The following is a 12,249-nucleotide window of genomic DNA, read 5'->3' as shown; positions in this document are numbered from 1 at the left end:
CGATCCCTGTTGTCCATCCCCATTCACCACAGTAGGATGTATAACAACTCATTTGTACCGGAGACCATGCGTTCCTGGAATTTCCTCCCGGCTGAAATTAGAGACATAAGCAACCTAAAGGTATTCAAAAGAATGTGATGAAACTTTTATCTACATTCAGAATAATTTACACCAAGAAGTACCCTCAAATGTTAGATTAAGTCAAATGAATAAAATGTAAATGTAAGATTAGTAACATTGACAACTTTCGAGGTATAGTTTTAATAATAGTAAATACTATAAATTCATTTTAAAATGTTAAAAACAAATTATGATACTTTACATTTCAGTTAAATTACATTTCACGTTAATTTTAAATTATATTAAACTTATTTTAATTTTAAGTAGTTATAATGTTATGTTTGCACAGGTGTACAATTATACGGTTTGGCATAATAGCAGGCTTCATAGCTTGCGCCCCGCCATGTACAGAAAGACATTAATAAATAAATAAGTAAATAAATAAATAAATAAATAAATAAATAAATAAATAAATAAATAAATAAATAAATAAATACAAGCAGCTTTTCAGGACGTTCGCGGCATGCCAAACGTCCTTAACTGAGTAAAAATATTACTACTACACCGTTGTGAACTGCGTCCTGAAGTAGGAGGAATCAAAGCATTGAGAGTAGTGTTTCCTTCGTTCAGTATTTCATTTCATTTACAATGTTGTCAGCATTGCATCTTCGAGCATTTTAAATAATAAATAACGTTATTTATTACGACCAACAGACGAGAGGGGAAACTATCTGGTGCAGACCTTGACTGACAGGTGTGTCTTAATTGTGTTTTGGTACTGTGTATGCACTTATGGATGTTTAACAAACGAACTGTGGATATTTCCTGTAAGAGAAAAGGACAATCCTGTGCGATTCGAACGAGGAAACTTGTGAATTGGCGCGAAACATTATCTCTGTCTCCGTCATACACCCCACTTGCCTCCCTTTCGTTCTCGTCCCTGAAGCACGGTAGCGGATTTTGTTCTGGCATAGCAGATTTGGCAAGTTCGTCAACTTGAATCCCCTACGCGGAAATGACAAATTAAAATCATTTCATCGAAAATAAAAATTTTCTCTTCCAATCCTATTGCACTATCTTTCTTAACATAACACGAAGGGCATCCCCGATATTTTGACGGTAAATGAAATGATATGGCGTATGGATTTTAGTGCCGTGTGTCTGAGGATAAATTCGGCTCTTCAGATGCAGGTTTTTTGATTTGACTCCCGTAGGTGACCTGCGCGTCGTGATGACGATGAAATGATGATGAAGACGACACATACACCCAGCCCCCATGCCAGCGAAACTAACCAATTATGATTAAAATTCCTGACCCTATCGGGAATCGAACCCGGAAACTCTGTGACCAAAGACCAGCACCCTAACCATTTAGCCATGGAGCCGGACTTTTTGTCGGTATAGTTCCGATACACCCAGTATAATAGGTTTTATTACAATAATCCGCGTACATGGTATATAGTAAGATATAATAAAACAATTTGCTAAATAGTAAAGCAAATGCATTGCAAGTAAGGTATGTATGCGCTATCCTCGGCCCAAGTGCTGATTAAATCCCAGTCATCTCCACTATAGTCTGTTACGGATTGCCTAGGCGTGCAAGCCAAATACGGAGTGAAGTATCCTCACTGAGGCAGAAGGTGCTCTTATACATCAGTCTGTTAAACCCACCGAAATACACACACCCACTGATCCTATTAGGGATATTTTCCCCGCATTTATACCAGGTACTAAATGCAAAGGGATTGGATATAACGCCATTGGACGTACTTCGGGTATTTCATATTGTCAAAGTCTAGAACGACCGGTATCGATAGCTGCAGTCGCTTAAGTGCGGCCAGTATCCAGTAATCGCAAGATAGTGGATTTGAATCCCACTGTCTGCAGCCCTAAAGATGGTTTTTCGTGGTTTTCCATTTTCACACCAGGCTGTACCTTAATTAAGGCCACTTCTAGCCCCTTCCTACCCTATCGTCGCCATAAGACCTATCTGTGTCGGTGCGACATAAAGCAACTTTTTGAAAAAGGTCTAGAACGAAACTGAGACAGGGCAGTGAAAGTAAAAAATACGTAAAATTAAAATATCCTAACCAATACCAGAAGACATAGTGCACTGTGGACACTAGATTTATTATTATTGTTATTAATCAAAAACAGTCGTATCAGCACACTATTTTATTCCACAACCACTTTTCGACCAACAGCCTTAGCACCAGGACTTAAATGCTGTAAATAGTTTTAACACTGATGATGGACCTTAGAGTCCGAAAACCGGTTGTAGGATAAAATAGTGTGCTGATACGACTGTTTGTGGTTAATAATAATAATAAATGCTATCATCAGCATTGTTATTAATAAATATGGATTTGATGAGTTATAATGATTGTAACCTCAGATTTCGTAAAAAAAAAAAAAAAAAAAAAAAAAAAATCTTGGTCCCCTGTGACACTTAGTAATGGAAATATTAAATATGGCTAAGGCTTTATTTCATTTCGTGTGTGGCTTTTAGTGCTGGGAGTACACGAAGACATGACGCCCATGGGACACCTGAGCATCTGGCTAGTTGATGAGAACAATAACTAGATAGGGAGAGGGCGAAGCCAGGTTTCGGCACGTAGCCTACTCCTGTCAAAAGACACAAACTGGGCTGTTCAAGGCTTAACGTCACCATACGACGGACTAATCACCATCACTCAATCCATATGAGCACTGCGGAGAGGTATGGAATTAAATCCAGGCATTTGGCAGCAATCTAGAGATGACAAATTGTACACTGCCACCTCTCTTGACTTGTCTGCCAACATTATCGTGGTGAAAACCTTTTCAACCAACGGGACTCTTACCGGATAAGTGCGGAATAACATCACGTAGACTTTACGCCTTAATGATCATGGCCACCAGGTCAGGTAGTCCATATATAAGCAATAATGTACCCTATATATATGTTCCATTTCTTAATGGATACAGTATTTCAGCATCTCCGTCATGGCACGGATTAGAGGAAGAACAGCTGCTACTGAAGTCTCTTTTTCTTGTTAGTGGTGTTACGTCGCACCGACACAGAGAGGTCTTATGGCGACGATGGGACAGGAAAGGGCTAGGAGTTGGAAGGAAGCGGCCTTGGCCTTAATTAAGGCATAGTCCCAGCATTTGCCTGGTGTGAGAATGGGAAACCATGGAAAATCATCTTAAGGGCTGCCGACAGTGGGATTTGAACCCACTATCTCCTGGATGCAAGCTCACAGCTGCGCACCGCTAACCGCCCGGCCAACTCGCCGGTCCATTGATGTATCTGTCCCATCTGTCACTCTGAGTGTACAGAAGCTGCTGAGATATGTGTGTGCTAAATAAAGATACTTGGAGCTTAATTAGTGTGTTCTAAGTTTATATAAGGTGCTACTCATTGAGCCAGGCTTGCTGGAATGGCACTCTTTGACGCAGCGAGGAAAGCAATGGTAAACTAACTCCTTATGCCTAGTACGCCTCGTTTAGGCACCACCGATCCAGAAAATCTCCGTGCTGATGACTCAATAGACCTACAAGTAATTACAAATGCATATTGAACCATTAATTTTGAAAAATCTCATGGACTTGCTGTACCTCCTTTTAAATATTATTACGGGTATAGCATGGATCCTCACAACAGTAAATTCAGTTATCGTTGAAGTTCCTCAAAACCATTGCGTGTTTTGCGTACAACTGTACCGTTATCGCTAGTGAGGTAAATAATCATAAACTGTGAACTAAACCGCATACAGTATTCCTTTAATTATACTAAAACTCGGATAACGTACCTGTTTCTATGCGGGATGTTCACACAAACTACGACACTTCTTGAGTGATATCCATCTTCACATATGGTTTCATATAAGTGATCGGCAAAGCTTATCACTGAGATAAGATATAAATAGTTATCATAACATTAGGTCCAATGAGCTCGTGAGGGAGATGTTTTTATCATTGTTGACCATGTTGTAATTGCATAGCTTTATTACTGACGCATTTGACATCCATCTGTTGGACGTGTTTGCTGTTACTAGACCTTTTTGTTTTTTGGTGTAATCTACAGCAACTTCATTACTTTATCATCCTATCTGAACGTCATACTGGTTTTAAAAACATGAAAATAACAATGATATGGACGATGCTACACTCTACCCCGGAGAGCTTGGGACATGAAGGGAGTCATTGAAGGAGGTAGTGGGAAGACTTTAGAGTAAAGAGACGAGCTGCTCGACTAAGCGGTATGTTCCTAGCTACCATTGCATTTGGAAACCAGATGCAATCATCGTCAAGTTTGACTCACAGGAAGCACGTCCACTTCAATTCACAATACATCCTGAACATATGAACAGTACAATTATTTTTAGTCATACGTGGATATCTATGTACTTCTTTTTCATATTTTGTAAAAATTATGCAGTTCATCTTTTACAAACAGCATGTTTTTTTTTGTTAAATTTTATGTTAACGTGAATGCATTGTTGATGAGTTGAATTGTAAAGGAAAATCAGTAACTTCGAAATTCGACCCTCCCAAAAGTATTTCTCCTCGTACCATCACTTTCCAATGTAAAGAACCCGGTCCTTTGGATTTTGTTGCTAGAAATTTGACAAATATCCCGTTGGTCAATGTCGGTGGGATCTTCCGTGTCACACGAGCATAGCCGTTATAATGTGTTCAGGAGACGGTGAGTTCGAATTTCAATGTCGGTAGACCTGAAGATGGTATTCCGTGGTTTCGAATTTTCACACTAGGCAAATAATGAGCCTATACCTTAATAAATTAGGGCCACGTTTGGCTCCTTAATGTTCTTTACCATTGCCACGATGAGTCTTGTCTGTGTCTGTACGACGCAAAACGAATAGCAGAATAAGATGTTACAGAAAGGAATCCTTCTTTTCTGAATCCTGTTATAGTTTGCACGCATGTGCATACTTCATAATTGTGCAATATACAGTAAGTTTCTCTCATCGGTTGGCCGGCAGGCGCGCCCAACTTATCTGCCTCCCGTTGACTCATCACTGCCCTCTCCGTGGCATAGCAACAAGGAGAGAATTTCGCTCACTTTATCCGTGCACGACATGAGGCAACAATTAACATTAAGAAAATAAGAATTAAGACAATTATTAACTAAGAATTATTAAGAAAATTAGCTCGTGCCTTATGACAGATTTTGGAATTGTTCTCCTGCATTCACATCAGGGGCGATTTCTCCGAGCATGCTACGCTTGCTGCGCAAGCGCAATATATTTCTAAAGCAGGCGAGTTAAAAAAAAAATTACAATATGTACCGTATCTGTAATAGATCTGCATTATACAAATCGCATGTTGCGTATATCTTGGCGAGTCCAACGAGGCTTGCTCGTGTCTTAGGAGCTTCAGCGGAGCTGTCGACACAGCGAGAAATGTATGCGCGCGCAGGTTTCTTCTCTCCAAGGCCGGTTGCAAGCTGTCACGTTTGTAATGTGTAGTTGGAAGCTCTGGTCTGAGAGCTACAGATCTAGTGTGTTGTGTCGGTGAGTAGTGTACTGTAAGTTCCTGATCATCTATTCTGAATGATTTGACGTGCTGCAATGGGTTCCGAACCGTGCATTATTGACAGCTTGTTATCAAATCCATTTTCTCGGAGGACTATCCAAGAGAAAACAGACATTATTAAGAATGGCAGGCCCTGTCCGGCGCTGCTAGATTTAAAGACACAGCACAGGGAGGAAAATAGAGAATATGTACGTTAGTTCTCTGTATCTCAATATAATAATACGCACTGGTTGACAGGGTCCAAGAAACTGAATAGACTGTTTTGCTGGCCGTGTTCACTATTTTCTGCTGATAACGGTATATGGTGTAAAAGTGGCTTTGACCATTTGAAAACCTTGACACTGTCCATTACAAGACATAAGAAATCTGCAAACCATATGAAGTGTGTCTTGCAGTTAAATAGCTTTGGGCGTTCAAGGATCGACCACGGGCTGGATGAACAGAAACGCATCAGTGACCAACTTCATAATGAAAAGGTATAGAAAAATCGTGACATACTTAAACGACTGATGGATGCAGTGTGTTTTTTTAGCAAAACAGGAGCTACCATTTCGCGGACATGACGAGTCTGCAGCTTCCGTAAACAGAGGGAATTACATCGAACTTCCACAAATTATAAGTGAATATGATCCTCTTCTGGCAGCTCATTTGAAAGACTCCACCATTCTTAGAGGGACTTCGTCTGCAATCCAAAATTATTTAATAGCAGAAATAAGTTCAGTAATTGTGAGAAGAATAAAAGAGGAGCTTAAACAAGCAACTTTTGTGGCAATGATGTTGGAGGAAACGTCCGATATTATTAGTAAGTAACAACTCTCTACTTTACTCCCTTTTGTAGACGAAAGTGGTGAAATTCAAAAGAGGTTTCTTGATTTTGCTGACGTTAGTAAAGATCGCACTGCTGGAGCCCTCTTAAATCATGTTCGTGCTATTTTAAAAGAGTTCAGTTGTGAGGAAAAGATTGTGGCTCAAACATATGACTGTGCTGCTATCTTAGCCGGTCATGTGAATGGGTTCAATAAACTACTTCAAGACCAGTATCCATATGCGACATTTATGCATTGTTATAGCCACCTATTGAATTTAACACTACAGCAGTCTGCTTCAAAAATCAAAGAATGTACAATTTTCTTCCAAACAATGTCAGGACTTGCTGCTTTTTCCTCAAAGTCTACAAAGAGAACAGCTGCTCTTCGAGATTTTGTTCAGAAGAAGTTGCCAGCAGTAGCACCAAGGAGATGGAATTTTGCTTCACGTCTTATTAATACTGTGAAGGAATATTATGATACGCTGGTGAAATTCTTTCAACATGTACAGGATACTTCAGACGACTGGGATGAAGACACTACATTTAAAGCACAAGGATTTTTCTTCTTCTTACTTAAGTTCAACACTAGATTTCTGCTGGCAGTGTTCTCCAAGATTTTTCATTCTCTGATACTGTGTTCAATATTTTACAAACAAAAAGTCTGGATATTCAGTACTGTGGCAAGAAGGTTGAGGAGCTCTTTTTAAATATCCAGTCTATGAGAGATGAAGATTTTGATAGTTTGTATGGACATGTTGATACTGAAATTGACGTTTATGGAGGACAGCCGTGCTCTAAAAATCGAAGAATTAGTGATGAACCAGAAAAATCAAAATACAAACGTCTATTCAATGAAATTATTGACAATGTACTTGTCCAAATAGGATAGCGTTTTAAATGCATAAAGAAATTTGTGTTCTTCGCGCTGTTGGATTGTGATTTGTTTGAGAAGCATAGAAATAGGTTTCCAGACACTAATGTTACTGCCCTAGAAAAGACCTATGGGTCATTTTTCGACATTGTTCGCTTAAAAACCGAATTAAGTGTGATCTATTCATTTTCTGATTTTAAAGAGAAAAGTGTTTCAGACTTAATGCAGTTTATGCATATTAATAAATTGTACATGGGTATGCCAGAAATTTTCAAGCTCATCAAACTTGTAGCAACAATTCCTGCTACTACATCCTCTGCAGAACGTTGCTTAACGTTCTTTTTCAACACTGAGATGCATTAAGACATATTGCAGATCGACTCAAGGTCAGGAGAGGCTATCATCATTAGCTATGTTGTCGATTGAAAAAGGATTGATTGAAAAAATTAGATTACAGTCCTCTTTCTATGATTAAGTTATTGATGGTTTTGTAAAGAGAAGCCGCAGAGTAGAGTTTGTTTTCAAGTAGGAAGATCTAATAAATAGTTGCAATTTTTCTGTGTACATAGTTTGACGTTACTTGTTTGATCACTGCGCTTAACTGTGATCTGAGTAGTGAATTTTTCTGTTAACGCTTATTGTTCTTTATTAATTATTCACATTATTATTTGCATTACGGACATCAGAAGTCTAAGTTCACTTGGTGCAGTAAGAAGGTTTATTTCTGAACGTGTTTAAATCATTTTTGGTCATTATTGTTAGTTTCTGGTAACATTCAGTGTCATTATTACCGTATATTGTTAGAAACTTAATTGAAATATTGAAATGTAAATTATATTCAAAATAAGCTAGTACGTTTTGTCTAAACTGCTCTAAATGCTGTGCGTAAAGAAAAAACTTTCTATATTAATTCAAGATATGCCATTTTTCTCAAAGTGCCTGTGCCAAGAAAAAACACATTAAGTAATTCATTGATATTTTTTTTCTTAAAATTATTGTTAAACTTCTATAACTACGAAAATTATAACTGAAGCTACTTAGTGCTATTCTAGATACTATAAAAACTCATTCCATAGTTTTGTAGCGAAATATTCTCATTCTGAGAGCGTATATTTTGGCACTGAAATACTTTGAAATATGTGAAAGCTCTTTTTACTCGAACTTAAGATTTTTGACAACATGCATTTCCCCTGTGAAATCACGAAATGTAATACATCCAGGAATATTTCCTTATGGCGAAGTGATAGTGGGGTTCGAACACACTATCTCCTGAATGCAAGCTGATGCCTACGTGACCCAAACCACGCGAAGAGAACAAACAAGCTCGGTTTTCCCACATTTACCTATTCTAATTTGTTTGCGATATTAATGTCTTGTGCTCAACCCTCTACAGTTTCCGCAAAGCTCGATAGCTGCAGTCGCGTAAGTGCAGCAAGTATCCAGTATTCGGGAGATAGGTGGTTCGAACCCCGCTGTCGGCAGCCCTGAAGATGGTTTTCCGTGGTTTCCCATTTTCACATCTGGCTGTACCTCAATTAAGACAACGGTCGCTTCCTTCCCACTCGTACCCTTTCCAATACCATCGTTGCCATAAGACCTATCTATGTCCGTGCGACGTAAAGCCAGTTGTAAAAAAGATAAAAGTTTCCTCAAGTACGAACTGACAAGTTCTCGGCGTCTCAAAATGTACCCTACTAGTCTATCACTTCCTCTGGCCAAATTTCGCCAAACAATTCTCCTCTCACTAACTTGATTCATTATGCAATCAATCGTACTTCAATCTATCCCGAATTCGAGAGCATAGGTGCACAGAAAGTTTCAATTTCTCAAACAAAATTCCTGCGATGTTGATTCAGGATTTGATTTCAACATGCGGATCCCATTCTTGTCTTAGTGGTACGAAGGTACATGACATGTGACACCCTTTCAATGGTGTCGTGGAGTGGTTTTTGTTACTGCTGAATACTGTCGAAGGATGGATAAAATAAATGTCGCCAATGAACTAATTAAAGGCCTGTTAAATGTAGTGTATCCCAGAACGTTCAGTATCCGATGGGGAGACCTCGTCTCCAATGAGAAGGTAGGTACACCCTCATATGTGAAGCACTTGCAAAATGCAGGAATGTAGCTTACTTTGGTCATATCTTCCGAAGGTCAAGTAACGTTGCGTTAAATCTACTCCCATTATTGTGGTGACGTCACGGTCAGTTACCGTTCGCCACGTTGTTACCGGAGTACATGTAAGTCAATATCTAAAACTTGACTATCACGGCTAGAAGGTGCTGGCGGACATGCCTTACACTAGGATATGTCCCGGCATCCACAGATGGCCACAGCTGGTCCGTGGTCCAACAACTCTGCACTCTGACCAACAGCCAACCGAGCAGAGGAGCGGCGGCCACGCCTCTACCGTGGCTCATGTCCCGGCATCCACAAGTGGCCGCAGTTGGTCCTTGGTCCAACAACTCTGCACTCTGACCGGCGGCCAACCGAGCAGAGGAGCGGCGGCCACGCATCTACCGTGGCTCATGTCCCGGCATCCACAAACTGAGCAGAGGAGCGGCGACCACGCCTCTACCGTGGTTCATGTCCCGGCATCCACAAGTGGCCTCAGCTGGCCCGTGGTCCAACAACTCTGCACTCTGACCGGCGGCCAACCGAGCAGAGGAGCGGCGGCCACACCTCTGCTGTGGCTCACATCCCGGCATCCTCAGGTGGCCACAGTTGGTCCGAGGTCCAAGAGCTCTGCACTCTGACAGCCAACCAAGTAGAAGAACGGCTCTACGCCCCGGCATTCGGAAGACGGGACAGGGATGGACCTCACGACTGGCCCCAGCCGTCAGCTGTCCTGAGAATGGTTTCCGGTGGTTTTCCATTCTCCTGCACTAAGGCGAATGCCGGGACAGTTCTTAATATATGCTACGGCCATCAACCCTCTCACCTTCAACAATCATCTCCTCCACCGTAACAAATCTCCCGGCCTGAGGGACGGCGTAAGCCCCCACCCCCTTCCGGAGAGGAATGAATACAATTCAGTAGTAGTAGTAGTAGTAGTAGTAGCAAAAGTGAGGAGAGCCTCACGGCTGTGAGGTTTTAAGTACCATGAATTTAACAATTGACTTTTTCTGCTCACCATAGAAGTTCAATCTTGAGTTCCTTGGTGTTCGAGAAGAAAGTGCAGGAGTTGGAAACACGGGATTACGTCTTCCAACTACACCCAAGCCGAAAGGGGACTGATTTTACCGGTGGGTTGGTCGGGCTAATATATAAAACATGCTACAACATCCTACAAGTTTCAGTCTGGTGTCTTCTGGAAGTGGCAGGTGACATCTGTGGTGACGTAGGCTATGGGTAAGTAGCATTCAAGCCGACCAGTGTGTGTTGGAGGATGGTGCACACTGGCTGACCCGGGGAGACCGAGTTTGGGGCAGGGCAGATGTAGTGTCGAAGTTGATAAGGTACGGTTTCAATGGTTACACATACGCTACCATTATAAGGGAAACATGGAGGTGGGTGAAAAATTGTAACGTAAAGAGAAGGACCTTTGAGTTAGGGAAACATTAAGCGATCTGCTTTAGTGTCACTGGTAGCGAAACATTCGCCAATAGTTTAGTCTTTAACCTACTATACCCATAGGTTCCACTCTATCCCCTGTTGTGGACAACTAGGAGCTAATGTTTGAACATTTAAGTGGGAACTTTGAAATTTGAGGCTGGCATACATTTCCTTTTTTATACATGAATTTTCCAATACCTGTGCCCAATTAATAGCCAGCCCGCAGTAAATATAACGACCCCGTAGCTGCCTCCAACTACCTTTCCTGATCGTCGACTACTAGCGTACAGTCCGATATAAGATCGGGTAGTTGTCTCCTTTTGCGACCCCCATGGTGTAGGGGTAGAGTGCCTGCCTCTCGCCTGGAGGCTCCGGGTTCGATTCCCGCCCAGGTCAGGGATTTTTCTCTCAACCTGAGGGCTGGGTTGAGGTCCACTCAGCCTACGTGATTAGAATTGAGGAGCTATCTGACGGTGAGATGGCGATCCCACACGACACCTCGTAATCTGCAGGCCTTCGGCCTGAACAACGGTCGCTGGGCAGACCAAGGCCCTTTCAAGAGCGTTAAGTGTCGTGGGGTGTGGTAGTTGTCTCCTTTGCCAATGGCAAGGGAAACTGATAAGCTGCCACCACTATGCACTTTTTATTATCGAGTGACCGACGGAGATTCTTAGTGATCTATTATGTAAACTTTAGGGCAGTTATTTCACTTGTCCTATTTTAATAATGTAGGAATTTTCTGACAATTTTTTTTTCTAGAACAAATATAGGTGCTTCTAAAAGACTCATGAGTGTGAGCCCTTGTCTCTTTTTTCACTCTCTCTGTGACAACGTCTTTTTTAAAATTTTAATCTCATACACACTCTATGCTTTGTTTGGAAATTTCCTCGTTTCCTAATCATATATTAGCATGGGCTAATCCTCTGTAACGTTGGGCAATTATGCCCCATTAGATGTTGCTGTCATGCTACTCCTTGGGGATCGTGAAGGACATTTTCTATATGCCTATTATTATTTTGGTTGCATATTCAAAGTTTTATGCTGACATTTTATTTTGGCTTCTTACTGATTAGTATGCTGTCTGTACCTGTTCACTTCGGGATTCTCTCCCCTTTTCAAACTTGTCCTGGGCGTAATCACCGACGCGATGTGGTAACTCTAACACGGAAGTAAGAGATTAGACAAAATACGCCAATGATAATCGTCAAAATTCTGTGAGGAGACAACATGAAATGATGAAAAATCCTTGGTAATGCAGTGAAAACACTGGAGACAAAAAGTAACGGAATGGTTTTCTGCCTATTTTCAGACGTATCAGGTGCTTATCCGCGTAACTGATGCTCTGTCCAGATATTTTCAGATAATAGTTTTCTCGTTGTGAAAGGTAAACAGTCGATTTCTACCACATCGGGTT

At 41.0% G+C, this 12,249-nt stretch overlaps 2 protein-coding genes across 2 annotated transcripts in view; both read right to left on the bottom strand.

Annotated features, from left to right (window-relative positions):
* Positions 1-3,908, bottom strand: part of LOC137500422 (probable cytochrome P450 49a1) — an 88,926-nt gene extending 85,018 nt beyond the window's left edge. The window contains exon 1 of the mRNA XM_068227307.1: positions 3,855-3,908. The gene's annotated coding sequence lies outside the window, so the exon portion shown is untranslated. The remainder of the gene's footprint in view (positions 1-3,854) is intronic.
* Positions 1-12,249, bottom strand: part of LOC136872036 (probable cytochrome P450 49a1) — a 334,038-nt gene that overhangs the window by 238,343 nt on the left and 83,446 nt on the right. The window lies entirely within an intron of this gene.

The sequence above is a fragment of the Anabrus simplex genome, chromosome 4 (genome assembly GCF_040414725.1).
Source record: "Anabrus simplex isolate iqAnaSimp1 chromosome 4, ASM4041472v1, whole genome shotgun sequence".
Classification (NCBI taxonomy): Eukaryota; Metazoa; Arthropoda; class Insecta; order Orthoptera; family Tettigoniidae; genus Anabrus; species Anabrus simplex.
This window is presented reverse-complemented; position numbering and strand designations above follow the sequence as displayed.